The sequence below is a fragment of the Pholcus phalangioides genome, unplaced genomic scaffold (assembly GCF_987345545.1).
Source record: "Pholcus phalangioides strain wild (caught in Gottingen) unplaced genomic scaffold, Ppha-v1.0 ptg000015l_1, whole genome shotgun sequence".
NCBI classification, from domain to species: domain Eukaryota; kingdom Metazoa; phylum Arthropoda; class Arachnida; order Araneae; family Pholcidae; genus Pholcus; species Pholcus phalangioides.
This window is the reverse complement of record NW_028301608.1, coordinates 5,648,012-5,666,600: the sequence shown is the minus strand read 5'-3', so window position 1 is coordinate 5,666,600 and position 18,589 is coordinate 5,648,012. Positions and strand designations below refer to the sequence as shown.

Sequence of the window (18,589 nt, the reverse complement as noted above, 5' to 3'; positions counted from 1 at the left end):
AAACGAGTGATAATTGGATGAAAGTTTGAAATTTTAGTTATACGTTCATATCTTAGATTTTTTTTTAATTGCATATTTTTACTTTTTTTTATTGCTTTTTGATACGTTTTTAATTTTATTCTTCTTCCAGTTACTTTGTGTTGTCGGGCAATTTTCCCAATTATGGCCTTGTGTGCGTAAAGTTTGTATTTATTTAAAAATGTACATAGTATATACTAAAATATCATTTAAATTTTTAAAATTAATTAAAACCTTAAAATTAATATAATTATTCAAAAATCAATCAATTTATAAAGATCAACTAAAAATAGGGAATGAATTTGACTTTTTATGTACAATATTGAAATTCGAAAAAAATTCCAAATTTGTACCTAAATCAGAACAGAAAGAAACGCGTCTTTCCCAATTCTGCTCCTGCACTGACAAAAACCTGGCTATGCCACTGGTGCCCCCCCCCCCCCCGGATAAGTACCACTGTCCTAGTAATGCCCCTAATAATCACTTTACTGGCCAACACAAGTGTTGGGAAGAGAAGAGTGGGGGTAGGGCTTAACATGAAGAGAATAAAAACAAACAACAAAAGAAAAAGAAGAGTCGAAATGATACGACAGAAAAAGTGTCCAGGCAGCTGTGGAGAGGGTGGCGACCGCTCCTCCCCATTTCAGCCATTGAGACAATCTTTCGACCAATCAGCTGCTGCCTTTTTCCCACCATTCACGCCATTCATCTCTTTATTGTAGAACTTTATTTGTAGTAAGATTTTTTCAAGAGCAAAGAAATAACGCAGTGTCGTCTCTCTCGCGGTCATCATAGTAATTAGTGTTTGTGTATGTGTATGTGTGTGTGTGACTACATTTTTTTCCCTTGGTGCAATAACGTGCGTTGACGTTGTTGTCAACATTGTTTTTTGAAACCGTTGCGTGTTTGAAATATTTCGATCGTCTCCATTAAGTTAATGAGGCGTCTCTCCTTAATGAAAAAACATTTTTCGAATTCAGGTATATATATGTGATGAAGTGCATTCCTCGTGCGTTGTCGATGCTGCTTTCCAGTGAGTACATGATTGATTATTCGATCGCACATCTCTCCCGTAATACTGTTGTCGTAATGTTGGAAATGATGAAAATATTTGATAGGTAGTAGTGTTTTAAAATAGTGATGGGCATACTATGGCCCGCGGGTCAGATGCGGCTCGCTTAGAGGTTCTATCCGGCTCGCCTTCAGATTTCAAAATAATAGTATTAAAATTCTCAATTTCAGTGTTAAAAAAAAATTCATTAAAGGGGATGAACCCTTTTTTGCGTATGGAAAATATAGTTGTGGAATTGAAAACTTTTTTATAAGGAAAAAAAAATTGAACATATATGCTATAAATATGCATAAAGTTGTTAAAATATGCTTAGCGTATTTATTTTTTCTCAGTTGTAAAGGATTGTCTCTCATTTGCAATAAAAACCGTGGCAATCTTTCAAAGTATATACACAAATATATGTTTCAAAGTATACAACACATTCATTTCCGAGCATAAAATTCCAATTACCGTATTCCTCCTCTTTAGCCGGCATGACGGGAAACAGCGAGAGAAAGACCAGCATGGCGAGAACACCCGTATTTTCCAGCATACCGGGAAATTCGAGTCATGGATTCTGGAAAATTCTTGAATACTGTATCCTAGTTTTATTAGCTAAATGCATATTGCAGATCCTTGTTAAACCTCGCTTTTCCCCGCATGAAGGGAATAGACCAGACCCCAACATTCAAAAAGCTGATGCCCCCTTCGAGTTTCACGGCATGCCGGCTAATGCGCGGGATTTGTATTTGAATACAGTATGAATACTATCCGAATATGTCTCCGGCCCACCAAAATTTTTTCTTTCTGTTTTCTGGCCCGCTTCTAAAACAGTTTGCCCATTACTGTTTTGAAGCATACACGCTCAACTCCTGTCCAAACGTGGCCTTCCGAGTTATCTAATGTGGCCCGTGACCTCAAACCTAATTGTTCTAAACTAAACTAAGCGCCACATCTCCAGATCATTTAAATGACAGTTTCATATCACTTGAGTGATCCGCAACACTTTACAGAACATTTGAGAGACCTGCAGCACGTTTCTCAAGCGTTTCTCAAAGTGTGAGTCGCGGATCCTAAGGCGTCGCGGTGAGCTGGAGATATTGATTTCGTCTGCCTATTTAATGTTTGAAGTTGTTCTTTTACAAGGGAAAATATTTTTTTTCCTACTATTTTGAGGAGCCGCAAATGAACCATGAATCGAGCAAGGGAGACGCGAATGAGTAAAGTTCGAGATCCACTGACTTAAGGAATCCGTGGCACATTCCCAGACAATATGAGTGACCTGCGGCACAGTTCCAGAGAACTTAAGCGGCCTGCGGCACATTTTCAGATCATGTAAGACATGTGACCCACGGTGTATTTCCATATCACTTAAAGTGGCATGTGGAATATTCCCAGGTGACTTAAGAGACCCGCGGCATATTCATGAATCACTGCAGCACAATTCCAGGGCACTTAAGTGACATGCGGCTTATTTACAGATCACTTAAGTGTGTGACTCACGCCGCATTTACAAATCATTTTATCTAGTGGCACTCTTCCAGATTACTTAAGTGACTCATGGCATATTTACGAATCACCGCAGCGCCAGAGTGCTTGACTGACCCTCGGCATAGTTCCAGATAATCAAAGTGGCCCGCGGCACATTTTACAGATCACATAAGTGCGTGACCCACGCCACATTTACATATCACTTTAACCTGCTGTAATCTTCCAGATCAAGTAATTAAGTGACCCTCGACGCGTTTCCAAAGCGGTGAAGTGGCCCGCACTCTCCTAGCGGTTGAACACCCTTGTTTTGATGAATGAATCAATGGGGCCTATATTGGAGAATTTTCTTGTTTAATACGCATATCGGGGCTCAAGGACCAATATATGAAATATGAAAGTGCTAATGGGTCTAGTCATTACCTCTTAGTATCTCTGGGAGGTCTAGTTCAGTCGTTCTCAACATTGGAAGCCCGTGGCCCGGTAGAAGTCTTTTTTTTTTAATGCAAGTCCTGGTTATAAACACGACTAATGGGAAATGAATGTCCTTATTCTGACTGATGTCAGGGGCCGGTTCCGGGTCACGACCCGGCCGTTGAGAATCACTGGTCTAGTTTTCCGGGTACTGCATCGAGGGATCACCGAATGGGCCGACTTCACCCTTTGCTATGGCACTTCATTTTCTCACGTGAAAAATAATTACACATATCATGCAAGAAAATACAAAAAACTAAATTTAGTCGAGTCCCGTTATAACAAATTCCAAGAGACCGAAAAAATAACTTTGTTATAACAAAATTTCGTTATAAAGGAATTTCATATTTTTGCATTGTTCCTATGTAAACTTGTTTGGGGGGGATTAGAAAAGTTTTCGTTGAAACGATGTTTTCGCTATAACGGTATTCGTTAAAACGGCAATCGACTGTAATTACAGAGACGTAATAAATAATATAAGACATAATAAATAGTATTATTACGAGTAGATTGAATACAGATACGAACGTAGGCGAATTTTGGAAGGCTCAAAAATATTGAAGAGGGGGGGGGGGGTCGAATCCATTTGGTGGTGAATATATTGGGGAAGGGGATACAACACTGATACAAATTTGCGTCTATAGACTAGACATGTTACGGTCGAACAACGGAGAAAAGGGCAGATTCGCTCAGCATAACGCAAAAAAGGGTACCAAAATATCTGAGACTAAAAATCTCAAACTATATTAGAATGTGATTGCGGAGAAATAGGTAGAGTGTTTAATTATGAATATTTAAGAATAGTTATACAAGATAACCTAAAATGGAAAATACATAGTGAAAAAAATATTTAAATACTCAGAATGTATTCAGGAGTCCTTTATAAATTTAAATACATAGTTGACAATAACTTCTAACAATGACATCTTCTATACGTGGGTTTACTCAAACATAAATTATGGAATATGTACGGAGAGTACTACGAAAACATACGCAATTTAGGCAATCTTTATAATAAGTTAAGAGAATTAATAAATACTCCAATGGGTAACAAAAGAAAAAAAAAATTCAATGCCACACTGACACAGAACTACATGCGCTGAATTTATAAATTTATCAACAAGAATGAAGAATGGTTCGTAAAAAATGAAAATAGAACCTCGAATATATAGATATAGAAATATTTATCAAGTGCCTAAAATTAATATAACATTATTTCAAAAAAGTGTTTGTTTTTTTACATCGCACTAAAAATAATGAACTTCCTCTGCTCTAATAATCACACAAACAGTAATGGAAATACAGATTACAATATACCTTTAATGTAATCAAAAACACAGATATTAATGCAGTGATTTGGAGTCAGTTATTGTTCAATGCATGTTAATAATATACAGTATATTATGTATATGGTAAAATACATCTAATATATAAAAGAGCTGTTGCTGAAGGAAAAAAAATCAATAATAAAAAACATATGGGCCTATTGCAAGACTTCACCGTCCTTTACATAGCGCATGCAATATATGTGTCTATTTTGTTTCGTTGTCTTTGCGTAATTTATGCTTGTATTTGCATATTACATTTCGAATGTGTATCTTGTAATTTGTTGTTTTGATTAATCAATATATACATACAGTACTTGCCCCAGTTACAAAGTACATTCTTGCTTGCCTTACCAGACGCGGGGCCCGGTGCGAAAGTAATACCATTGCCACAGGCGTCTTGATAATATCAGGGCCTCCTTAGCCCCGAATTTTATATATTTTATGGGAGGGAATATATTTTAATTTTTTTTTATAAAATCAAAATCATGAAAATGCAGAGTACATGTTACAAATGAGTCTATCAAAATTCATTCCATAGTCTATCACAATTCATTCCATAGTCTACCAAAATTCGTCCCATAGTCTATCAAAATTCGGAACAAATGAAAGAAATAATTGGAGAAATCGATGAAAACTCGGAATTCCATAAATAATGAAAGTTGAGAAAATTCCAGAATTATTTCTTTCTAGATGAAAATGCAGAATTTATGAAAGAAACTATTATTACTGTAAGTGCGGGGGGGGGGGGGCCTCTCAAAACGCGGGGCCCTGTTCGACCGCACCTGTCGCACATCCCTAAAAGTGGCTCTGCTTCTAGTTGCAGCCCCGTCAACTGCTCCAAAATGTGCTTTGACCTGGGGGGCCCCCTGAACTAGATGGCCCTGCACTAGTATAATTCACTTTCCATTGATCATTTTATCATTTTTGTCGTGCCATGGTCATTTTCTGCACATGAGGGCTAACTAGACCGGCACCTACAATTTACTCTCTGTTGTGAACGGTAGTGTTTGAAATTTTGCCTTTTTTCTTATACTCACCGAGAGGTTGGGGACTCCCTGTGGTAGTAATCAATGTGTTTCTGTGATCATGGGGAAACACTACACCTGCAGAAGAAGGCCTCCGCACGAAGCTCGTGACGTCACTGAAGAAGGCCATTTCATCTATTGCCATTGATTATAGCAGGCCGACGCATGAGATATCTTTACCCTATTTTACAGTACATCCAATGGCTGTAGTGAAATGGTCTTCTTCAGTGATGTCACAAGCTTCTTGCGGAGGCCTTCTTCTATAGGTGGTGTTGGGTCAAGTCGCCGTTTCTGTTGTACCCCTGTGTGTCAGAAAAGTTTCTGACAAGGACGAACCGGGTATCGAATCCCATCTTTTGGTACTTTGGGCGAGTATCATATCGCCCTGGGCTACCACGCCCACTCACTTTCAAAGTAGCCCACTAATTTGGATGACAAAAAGTTAATTCACAAACTTCATGTTTTTTTAAGGTTTGCTATAATTTTTCAAAATATTGTAGAGAATGTGGTTATATTTTGCGGTGCTAAAAAAATGAAGCTGATTTTCGCATGATTAAAATATAACCAACTCGTTTCATGATGAAACTGTTTAGGCCTATTTATAGAGGTTTATTCGTAGGCCTAACTTAACTGTATATCATAGTGAAACCTCGCTACAACGATGCTGGATATAACGATAAATTCTTTTGCAACGATATTTATTCAAATCTTGTTTGGAATCGCTTACAGCAGTTTCCCAACTTTTTTGATGGCGTGGACTCCCTTAGTGAAGGTGAATGTACCGCGGACCCTCTGTACTCCCGATTTATGATCCACGGACACTCACCCACCCCAACTCTTCCTATAAAATACAAAATTATATTATTTTTCTCTTATTTACATATGATGAAAAATTTAAAATCACAACTTCACAGCATAAAATGTGTTATTCATACAATGGTAGTGAAGGGAAATGATTCCGCCGACCCCTTACAGAGTGCTGGACCCCTGTGGGTCCGCGGCCCACAGGTTAAAAAACAGTGGCCTATACAGAGATAGATGACTTTTTCTAAGCCCAATATTTCAAGGTAACATTTTATTTTCTGGATATTATGCTGAGGTGAACTCGGAAAGAAAAGTCATCTTGTCTCCTCCGGGACTCGAACCCAGGCCCTCTTGCATACCGGACAACCATGCTACCGTCTACACCACTGGAAACACGACCCTGCCTTCCTTATTTCACGCACTGTGACGTGAGGCACTGAAGGAGGGACAGTAGTAGCCTCTCTTGAGAGGCCTCTACTTCAGTGCCTCACGAATATTTGAGCGAATGTAACAAATATAGGCTTATTGCTGTTAAGTTTTTACAAAACGTGTAAAAAACCAGGAAAGCCTATACGAGCCTCAAAAAAACCAGCCTATTAGGAAAGCCTATATGAGCCAAAAAATTAGCCTATTGGTTACATTCAATGGAATGCAACCGGTTGCATTTTTCAAATTTTATAAAAGAACTTTTATCAAACTCTAATAGCGTAATCCCGGCGTAGTGTAATCGCGGTTCAATTGAAGGCATACAACGGTGCAATTAATCAATCATTACACTTCACTCCTGGTTAGAAAAATTGACGGCAGATGGCAGCACTACACATTACTAAGCATTACACAGAAACAAACTCCATGGTAGGTTCACAAAACGTACACACACATTCCGGCATGTACCAATTTGATAAAAATTCCGTAGAGGAATGTGTCCGAGATGCATGTACGGTTAAGTACTAGTAGTGCAATTCTGGCCTAACTGAATTTCGTTTGCCAACTAATCAATTAAAATTTTTGGTGAATAAATACTCAAAAGCACATTTGTTTTAGCAACCATAATATTCTTTATGGGCATTGTATCATGTGTATATATTGTTTATAATTTTTGTGATTGTGTTTTTAATTGGGTTGCTGTATTTTTGAAATATATGACAACCATATTTTTATGGGCATCTTTTTATCAGCCACCTCGTTGGGCATTTTGCCTGTTGTGTCATTGTATTTGTATTTGTTTGGTAGTACAGTACTAGCAATGCCGATTTAGGAAAGATACCAACAGTAGCATGAATTTGATGACACGTGATGATAATGTTACCTCTCGATATAACGATAATCCCTCTACAGCGATATTCTTTCTTGGTTTGCAGGATATCGTTATATCGAGGTTTCACCATATCTCTCAACAACGGGTCACCCATGGGAATCAAATATTTTTGTCCCTCAAATACGTGTCCTTTACTCGATGAATGAACGCCAGAACTTTGCCGCTGGACTTATCCCGTTGCCGAGATCTTTTCCAGCCTAGCTTCGTGGCAGCATTACCGTGTTACCGTTACCGTGAACAGTGATATGAAGCCCCGGCTTTCGATTCGTGGCAGCATTCATTCATTCATGTCCTTTACTCAGAGGTAAGTCAACTAACGCACCTCTGACCCAGCCCTTAAGGCCATACTAAATTTTATTTAGAGGCCAATGAGAGTTCTTATTACTAGAGACACTCATCAGAATATCTTCCTCTCGCAAATAGTGACAGAGGCATAAGAATTAGAAGGGGGTGAATAAGAGCTCGTGCCCCCCTCCCCTACCCCAACACGATCAAAAATATGAAATTTTTTTAATGTTTTGTAAAAAAAATTAAAATGTGATATTTTAATAAAAAAAGATTAGAAAATATGCAGTGAGTGATTATTTACAACATGAAAAAATTGATTGATGAACACTATCATTCTTTATGGGATAGCGGGAATTAGAGAGTTCAACCCCGGGATTCAGTTATCGTAAACATATGAGCAATTCAAGTAAATTCAGAGGCTTTTAACAGCAGATAAAGTACTATTATTGAAAAGATATTAATATTTAAAGTTTATTTAATAATATAATTGATAATTATGTGTTTGTCGATTTATTATTAAGGAAAAAAAAACCAATACATTGATTTGTAGAGATAATCTGTGCTTTTCTCGCCGAAGGTTAAACTCCAGTATGTCAATGTGTCTAGGAGGGGGTTGAATGTATTTCGCGCGATTGCCAATAGTACTTTAAGCCTATAATACTATTTAGTAATGGGTGCGGTTAATAAATTATTATAATATTAACCTATTACATTCTATTTCCATTAATTAGAAGGATTATATCAGTGCAAACTATTCTACAATATTGTTGGAAATAATGTAGCTTTAATAAAAATGTGATAATTATATTATTTCATAAATATGTAAAATACAAAACAACTTTACAAAATGTCTGGGCTTGTCAGTACTAAAAATAAGAGGCAAGAGATTGACGAGATGTCTCGTGAATGCCACCTAAAGGGTTAAATATATACTGTGCGTAATTTATTATTTTAAGTAATTTATCTATAAATATGAAAAAAAAAATTTAGTTGAAATTTAATGAATTGCAGCTTCTAAAATGCATGCTTCTAGTGATAAAAGTTTCTTGGGCGTGTCTAATTCAGTAAAGAAATGTGAATTGGCGGCTCTACTTTAGTCTTCTTTTATCCCGAGAAATAAGTTCAGATCCCCCAGGAAATTTCTGGTTGCGTTTTAGGTGTTTGATCCCGGGAGAGAAACCCGAACTCATATCTATATAAACTGTGTCGGCCCATAATACTCATGAAAGTGAAATAATGCATGTCATTTTTTCTTTATTGTGGGGTGAATTTTTTCATTTGAGAGAGTATGGCATTTGCCTAAGCCTCAAATTCATAAAATATTGGCTTTGATTGTAGTTGTAGGCATAGGTGTACGCAGGACTTTTTCAGCGAAGGGGGGGGGGGGTTAAATTTTTTTCCCTATATAACACTAAATAATTTCATAATCATATTTTTTTAAAACAAAATAACACTATAATTTCGACTCGGGTTATCCACGCCAATGATTGAAGGGCTTCTCTATCTCGCCTACTTTGTTCAAGAGCCCTTCGAGAAAAAGTCGGGGTCTTGAAGCTCATGTCTCTCGGTCTCGACTTTGAATCCACAGGCCTACTGTTCTTGAAACAGGGGGAAAGGTGAAACGAACAGATGTGGCTATTAATAGCTGAAACAAAACCTCTAAATCAGTTGTACTCATTCATTTGCATGTGTAAAATAGACACAACATCCGTGGTTTTGAACTTTTAGTGTAGGAGTCACACATGGTCATTTTGTTTCCGGTCCAGATCTTTCCAAGTTATCCGTCTTTACTCGTAAATCATTCACCAAAATAAGCCGGGAAATGAGTAATAATAATATCAGAGTTTGTGATACCGTTTCAAGATATCCAGATGAACTTGTATTCCACGTGGGAAAGAAGACGAGCAGTTACAGTATGATCTATGCAATCATAACATTCAATGAATTTATCTCTCCTCAGACTAAACATAATTAGGTTTCACTTTACGGAACAGTTATCCGTTTACTCGGATGTCATTCACGTACATGTTCTTGCCTTGTCTGGAAAGATTCTTTTCTTGTAGAAGAGATGACTCAAGAGATGTTTCTTCTTGTTAGACTATTCAAAACACGTCCAATCAATGATCCCTAAAAACATCCAAGTGGAAACATAGTCCACGCATATGATTGATTTTAATTATTAATCGTCGATGGATAACGATTGTTTACCAAAAAGAAATTCTAATCTCGCTTAGAACGCTCCCTTTTAGAACGTTTTCCCCGCTCTTAGTACGACTTATTTTCGTGGTCCTAACTTTTACTAATACTCATCGTGATTTTTCCTTTAAAGTAGGTAGTAGAAAAAACTGCATGAGAGAGAAGTACGGATAAAGTGTCACGTCGGTTTTTACGAAAGCAAAATAGTATGTGTCCAGTAACACTACTTACTATATCGGAAATTTTTTTTAAATAATAATTAATATTCCGGTAAAATGAATCAACAATATATAATTGCAACAATCCTTTTATATATCGCTCTAACAACCTGGTCCTGATTTCTGCTTTGAGCAAGTGGGTGAAATTCTGCACGGGCAAATACCCGACCGGAATTTCGGGTATTTGTCTAAATGAATGAACGCCAGAACTTATTTGCCACTGGACTTATTCCGTTGCAGAGATCTCTTCCAGCCCAGCGTCGTGGCAGAGAGTATCTATATCGGGTATTTGCCTGTAGCAGCAAGCATTCGATGACTGATCAAACGTCTATGAATTATGCTATCTTCTCAAGTCGAAGTTAAGCTCAAGCTTGCAAAAAGTTATTTTCGACACCACTCTTGTAAAAATTATTCTCAAAACTACTCTAGCAACAATTATTTTTAACATTTTTCAACACAACATTTTCAATACTTTTGCAACAATTGTTTTTACATCACTCTTGCAACACTCATTCATTTTCAGAACTACTCTCTTGCAATAATTATTATCGATATCACTCTTGCAATAGCAAGTGCATTTCATGCCTTCTGGGGTTATTGTAAATAAATAAATAAATAGTTATTCTCAAAACTATTCTTGCACCAATTATTCCCAAAACTACTCTTGAAACAAACATTTTCAGAACTACTCTCTTACAACAAACTTTTTCCAACAAAGTGTTTTGATAGCGTTTCATCATATAGCAATTTTATGCACACTAACAAGCTTACCAGACCCGGAATTTCGGAAAGTTCAATAGATGTGAACTTGAATCTGGGTTCGAGAAGGTACTATTGGATGCATAGTATGTATTTGTCTAATTTGTTCGAAATAAGCTCCAATTGAACCTAATCCGAGTGGTTTGACAAAATGAATGAATAGGTAACAAGACATCACTGGGAAAGCAATTTTTTTAAAAGAATTTTCGGGAGGAATCTATCCAAGCCCAATAATATTTATTGTTAATAAAGGATTGTTGCAAGAGACAGTGAAAAGGATTGTTGGAGTAAAATGCTGAAATGAAAAAGATACTGAAAATGAATTAATTCGCATTGATAGAATAATTATGAATTTGAATAATCACAGCCAGCGATTGTTATGAAAAAGAGATTTCGATCTTGAGTATTGTTACTTGATGCTCTGTAACCAATTTACTTCCAGGCGATTAATGATATGACTTCCTTTTACAATTCTTCTTTCTCAAGAACGCCTTTTGTAATAGCAATCGATTGTTGATGCGTAAAATGATAACACTCGTTTTGTCGTAGCAATTCAGTAGTATAATATTTGATGGGTTTTTTTTACGAAACCAAGGATTTCGATAATATCACCTGATATATATGTATTGTGTTGTTTTATTAAATTCGCAAATTTTGAATTTTCATATCTGTCGTTCGAATATCGGTAGCGATTTTCAAACCACTCGGAATCAACTTTAAGCTGTTATTATAGAGAATGTCTTATGCTCTCCTTGCATCCTAGGTCGATCTAGCACAGGTATCTTCAACCTGTTGATCGCTGGCACCATGGTGCCCCCTGAAACACCCAGAGTGCTCGCTGCTTGCGTCCGATTTCGTGCTCGTGAGCACTTGACCAACTTTCCAACTAAACACCTTGTACAAATTTCATTCAAGGACTGAAATCAACATGATTTCATACATTCGCATGACAAACTTGCTATCAGAGTGCTCTTCTTTTCATGATGGGCGCAAGCAGTGCTCGCGAGTAGAAAAAAGACCTCTGATCTAGCAGAATCTCAAACAGGAGTGAAATGTTTTATTAATAATATTACAATAAAAAAACATACTTTCAAAGGATGCGTCACATAACTTCTTTTAGAGGTGCTATCAATTGCTTAGAGGCAGGACTGTCTTAAGAGCATCATGGGGGCCCCCCGGACTTCTCTAAGGCCCCTACCTGGCAAAAAATACCCGCCTACCAATTTACATGCTTACTCTTGAATATTTTAACCAGATCACATTTTATTGAGCCCCCCTCCTAGGACTTGCCCTGGTGGGCCTTATGCAGTAAGACGACTCTGCTTGGAGACTAGGGATTCTCGTTGTCGTCCGGAGGTTCGGAAGGGCTGCTACAATTTTTTTGAAACTTTTATCTTATTCCCAAGATGCTGCAAATTTACGCAGTTTTGGAATCATTGCTCTAGAGTTTAGGTTATGAAAAGAATTTTTTGAAGTCATTAAAAAAAAGGACAACATTCTCTCGAGATTCTTACTCGTTCCTATTTTATAAACCTTTTGAAATAATTCTATCACATAGATGTTAAATTGAATTAGCGTTCAGGGCAGTAATCGAAAGTCCACCGTCACCACATCAGTGGTTGGTGAAGTTGGTTTTCTCTGGTTCTCAACTTCGAGGAGCAAATACGAGCCGATCTACCCGTTAAAGAGTCTCGCCACAGAACAACAAGCCTACAACGGTTCAATTATTCAATCATTACACTTCACTCATAGTTAGAAAAACTGATGGCAGATGGCAGCATTACACACATAATAAGCATTACACAGAAACAAACTTCTCCTTAGATTCACAACGCGTACACGCACATTACGATATCTACCAATTCGTTAGAAATTTCGCAGAGGAAAGTGTACGAGATGCATGTACAGATAAGTAGTAGTAGTAAATGAAAGAGTAACATGGATAGCTATCTTAAAAAGATAAGCTTTTCCATGCTACCTACGCTCCGTAAATATGGCATAGGCGTTCCACAGCTGGGTTAGAAACTTCATTTTGATTCAAATAAAATTGATTAATGGAATAAAATGTAAATTAAATAAATAAGTTAGTGAATAGTCCAGAAATAATGAAATTTTTCTAACATTTTACTGGTCTTTGGATTCAAAAATATTGAGAAACACTGTTATATAGGGGAAAAGGTCTTTTCTGCCGATGATGATTGTGAGAAAATCCTTTTGCAGTGACTTTTTCCAAAGGTCTCAATTTTCCAGGAAAAACAGACAAAAATTTCATGATTCCTTTATTAACAACTTACAAAAATTCAGGAGGGGAGGCATCTTTTTTTCTTTCATTAAGCGTGTGTCGAAATTTTGAACACAAAAATACGGACGGCAATGTTCATCGCCCGGTGGAGAAGGGGGAGGGGGGGGGGGTCCCCGAAAGAAAAAAAGAAAAAATTTAGAAAATACACAAAAAAGTCATGAGAAAAAAAAATTTGGTGGGAGAGGAAATTTTTTTTTCTCATGACTTTTTTTATAATTCAAATCAATTTTCTTCAACTTTAGAAAAAAAATTGTGAGTCTGACATTCTATATCAAACTAGTAATAAGCTACTACCTGGTACATTGCGCGGGTGTTCTTCATACATGGAAGTGCTGAAAAAGTGACAAACCATTGTTTGGGAACCAATGTAACCAAAGTAGACATCCCAAACGTCATTGTTGCTGGACAGTTTTTGACCCTATCGGGCATTTGGCCAACTTTGACAAACTTTTAAAGTAGCCAATCGATCAAGTTGAAATTCGTTTGGCTCACATTCAAAATTTGGCAAAGATAGGTGAGATATTGTAGATTTGTATAGAGAACGTACACAGCGACAGAAACACAGAAAATCAGTTTTATATATATAGATGTCCAGTTTTCCGTCTTACAGCGTCATTTGTGAGTGAAGTTTGAGCTTTCTTTTATTTATCAAAAAGAACTCTAAGTCACGATAAGTTGGTGCAGAAGTCTTCAAAATTTTTCCTGGTCGCGAGCACTGCCTGTACCTATCATCAAAAGAAGAGCACCCTTACAGCTAGATTGACATGTTAGAGGGGTGCAGAGAAGAGTTACGCATGTCCTTGTTGGCAACGCGGGTGTCGGGGGAATATGATTAAAGTGTTCAAAGTTTTCAACGGGATGGATAGGATGGACCTTGAGTTATTAATACGCCGTTAATCGACTGCTTTGACAAGGGGATACCAGTATCGATTGGTAAGGGACAATTCTAGGATTGGTGTCGCAGAGAACTTTTTTCTAATAGGGTTGTTAATAAATGGAATAGCTTATCCTCGGTAGTAAACTGTAACGCGATTGACATGTTTAAAAAGAAATACTATAAACATGTTGGGGTAAATCGAGAAGTTATCTATAAGTATTCTTTATGGGCATTGTATAATATTTCATCATGTATATATATTGTTTGTAATTGTATTTTTAATTGGGTTGCTGTAATTTTGAAATATATGGCATCCACATTTGTTATGGGCACCTTTTTCTCAGCCACCTCGCTGGGCATTTTGCTTGTTTTGGCGTTATATTTGTATGCATGAAATCAAGATGATTTTAGTCCTTAAATGCAAGGTAATTAATTGGGACGTTGATCAAGTGTAGCGAGCTTGAAATCGGATGCGAGCATCGAGTACTCTGGTTGCGTTAGGAAAGACCGTGGTGCTCGCGAGCAACAGTTCGAAGATGCCCGAGTTAATGCAAACCGCACCTTTTTATGTCAACTGTTGATTTTTTTAAAATTTGATATTTATTCTATGGAGATGCGGTCTCTGCGTGACGTAATTTTTTACTTGATAAGAAAATGGAATTCAAAGAAATCCTTGAACAAAAGAACTTTTTAAAAAAAACCCGACTTTCGTAGTTTTTCATTATTCGCCGTAGTTCCGTATTTTATGATAGAAATCCGTTAAAAATACGGGAATTAGGTCGGTCGTAGTTGGCGAGTATGCTTATGGGTCGCGATTCCTACTCAGAAAAATTAGCCGCTCTATAAAGGGTGTTTTGTTAATGGACCGACAAACTCAGAGGGTTGTTAGTAGGCATCGAGAGGAACAAAAATTGCAATGGAACATGGTATCGCAAACCACGTTGAGAGGGTGAAAATCACGAAAAACGCCTGCAGGCTCTGAATCCAGAGGAGACGAAAGGTGGTGGTCTCAATCCGTGTGACTTTTTCCTATGGGGGGTCACCTTAACTCACTCGTTTATGCGACGCCTACGGACACACCAGAGGATCTCATAGCGCAGATTGTCGTCACTGCGGCAGACATCAAAAGCATACCTGGTGTCTTCGAGTGCGTCCGGGAATCGTTTTTACGTCGTTGTAGACTGTGCAATGACGCCAGTGGCCACCACTTCCAACAACTCTTGCAATAATTAATCAAATATTGTAACAGGCAAGCTGTTAACAAGGATGTACAGTAATATTTTATTCACGAGACACGTGAGATTTAAGTTGTATCGAGAGACGAAGACATTCTCGAGAGTTCGATTTTAACCTTCATCACGAAGGGTTGTGTGTTTCGCATGTTAATGCAAAATAAAGGAATGTTTCATGTTCGTCGCTTCGTATACACCTCACCAATCGTCACATTGGCGCCCAACGTTTAAAATAGACGCGTGAGTGTTTTTAGCTAAGCGGACATCCTAATTAGGTACCAAGTGAATGAAAATGGCATACTTGGCGAAATATCGAAAAGACGAACTCCGTCGCCTTGCCGAAGAGATGGGCGAACCTACCGAACCCGAGATGAAAGTGATAGAGCTGAAGAAGCTGATTACGTCCAGTAAAGAATACGATGAGGTCTTCGCAAAAGGAGTGCTACAGACCCTCGTAGAAGAGAGAATTCGACACGAAGAAGCAGAAGAAAGAATTCGACGAGAAGAAACAGAGGAGAGGATTCGACGGGAAGATGCCGAAGAGAAAGAAAGAATTCGACGAGAAGAAACAGAAGAAAGAATTCGACGAGAAGAAACAGAAGAAAGAATTCGACGAGAAGAAACAGAGGAGAGGATTCGACGGGAAGATGCCGAAGAGAGGAACCGGCGAGCAGAAATGCAGTTCGAACTCGAGAGACTGAGGATAGAAGCGGAGAAGTGCCAAGCTTCCGTTCGACCGGCTGTGACAAATCGGGACTTTCAAGTGTCGGTTCCGCGTTTTGAATCATCAGATGACATTTCACTGTTCCTGGTCCTGTTCGAACGACACATGGGATTACACCAGATTCCGGAAGAATTGTGGATTACGTATCTCATCAATAGCTTACCGAAGGAGGTGGCTAGGATCTGTGCCAGGGAGCCTGACGAGAAGTTCAAGGACTATCGGTATCTCAAGGAACTGCTGTTAAAGCGATTTAAGCTACATGCGGACAGATTTCGACAGCTTTTTGTAGAGCATCGGAAGAACTCGGAGAGTTCATGGCGTGATTTTTATTTTGAGTTGAAAACGTATCTTGAAGGGTGGTTAACAGAAGTTAAGGTCACAACATTCGAGGACTTGATTAATCTAGTCATAGCTGATCAGATGAAGAAGAAGTGCCCTCCACAAGTGAAAGAACATTTCATCGATGTATGGGCCATGTTGATCTCCCCATCGGAACTAGCGGAGAAACTCGACGCGTATGAAGATGCCAGGAGTACTTTCCCAAAGAAATTCAACCAACAGTACGATGTCGAGGGTCGTCGAAAGCAAACACCGAGGAAATATCCATGGACGTCATCAAAACCAGTGATTCGTGCAGATGAACAGACACTTCCCATGATCAGCCTGGATGAACAGCGACCTCTAAGCTGCTATGGATGTGGATATCCGGGGGTAATTAGAGCGCAGTGTCCGACCTGTAATCCCGAAATGACAGCGACAACCGCTCAGTTTGGTCAGTTGGAACTGAATCTATGCTCTTCTGTAACAAAACCCGTAGCATTGTTTAAAATTCATGTAAATGGCAAAGTGGGAACTGCCTGTGCCGACAGCGGTGCTACGCACTGTATCGCAAGTGATACTCTGCATCGTATTTTGAAAGAGCAAAACGCCAAATTCCATCAGGAAACTATCGAGATGCGTCTTGCAAACGGACAGCAATCAACGGTGAATGTGTGGACCACAACGGTATTGGTCAACATCCAATGGAAGCGACTAAGGACGAAATTTATAGTTCTTCCTGGAATCGTCGGTAACAGAACTCTTTTGGGAATCGACTTTCTAGAGAAAGCTGGTATCGTGTTGGATCTCAAGCGAAGGCAATGGTTCTTCGGGGAAAATACTCGGAAGCGATTCCACTTTGTGAACGAGTCTACGATTAAAACTGTTCAACATGTAGTAGAGCATGTTAACTTGAATTCTTGCCAACTACGACAAGTTGAAGGAGAGCAACGGAAACAAGTGCTGAACAGGTCGTGGAAAAAGAATGAAAATTTTTTCAGTCCAGGGGGAGGAGACATTCCCGAAGGCGAAGTTCACCATGGTGATATGGCATCGGAACCTCAGCGGTGGGATCGGTCTAGACGTCTCAGGAACCAAACAGGTCGCGTCCGTGACTATCCACGTCATGTTTCTGGCTATCCACGTCCTGCTGTCCATAGCGAAATCCACCGATCCGCAAGAAGCTTTCATCACCAATCGGTGCAAAGGCAACCACGAGTTACTCCGACAGGCAGGCAAGTACTAGACTTACGTTTCCGCAGGAACGAACGAGTCGAACTTTCCGGTGCCAGGCGACGCAGTCCAGGATCACCAGGATATTATCACATACTGCATCGTTGTAAAATGCCAAGCCAAACAATAACGTCTAGCAATAGCTTCCATGAGTCAAGGACCCAAACAAGTATAAGCAGTGCTAGAGAAGGGAACGATAAATGCAGGGGGAGCGGCATTAAATATTCGGATCAAACCCCTAACGCGCGTCGATCAGAAAGTCGCAGCCATGCCCAAAGAAGTCGTGAAAACAGGTTGACTCCCATGCAAAGCCTTACAAGAGTTTCTGTGAAGCAGAAAGTGGAACAAAAACGGGATGAACGCAAAGGTTATGTTGACAACGGTTCCAAACCGAGTTCTCGAAGGAAGAACTGGTCGACAAAGTTCACGCCACAGCGAGATGGACCGTACCCTGTGCTAGCCCAGAGATCGCCTACGAGGTACATAGTCGCTGATCCGGCCAAATCGGGTGTCTCTGTCAGCGTATATCGTACTTCTGCTCTCACACCATGTGCGAAACCGGATGCTGTATCCATAGTGTCATCACGAAAGAAGGGACGACCACTCAAAGTTGGAACTAACAAGAACACTGAACAACTTCCCATAACGCCTATTGCTGGTTCCTTGCCGGGACGTCCGCGAAACCAGAGGGGGAGTATGTAACAGGCAAGCTGTTAACAAGGATGTACAGTAATATTTTATTCACGAGACACGTGAGATTTAAGTTGTATCGAGAGACGAAGACATTCTCGAGAGTTCGATTTTAACCTTCATCACGAAGGGTTGTGTGTTTCGCATGTTAATGCAAAATAAAGGAATGTTTCATGTTCGTCGCTTCGTATACACCTCACCAATCGTCACAATATGTCTTTTTGTAGTTATTATTGTGCTTTTTGT

At 38.9% G+C, this 18,589-nt stretch overlaps 1 protein-coding gene across 2 annotated transcripts in view; it reads left to right on the top strand.

Annotated features, from left to right (window-relative positions):
• Window positions 1-818: 818 nt before the first annotated feature.
• LOC149075318 (protein C-ets-1-like) overlaps window positions 819-18,589 on the top strand; it is a 189,401-nt gene continuing 171,630 nt past the window's right edge. The window contains exon 1 of one of the 2 annotated variants that reach the window (XM_089242672.1): window positions 819-1,051. The gene's annotated coding sequence lies outside the window, so the exon portion shown is untranslated. The remainder of the gene's footprint in view (window positions 1,052-18,589) is intronic. The other variant, XM_089242673.1, reaches the window with a different exon arrangement.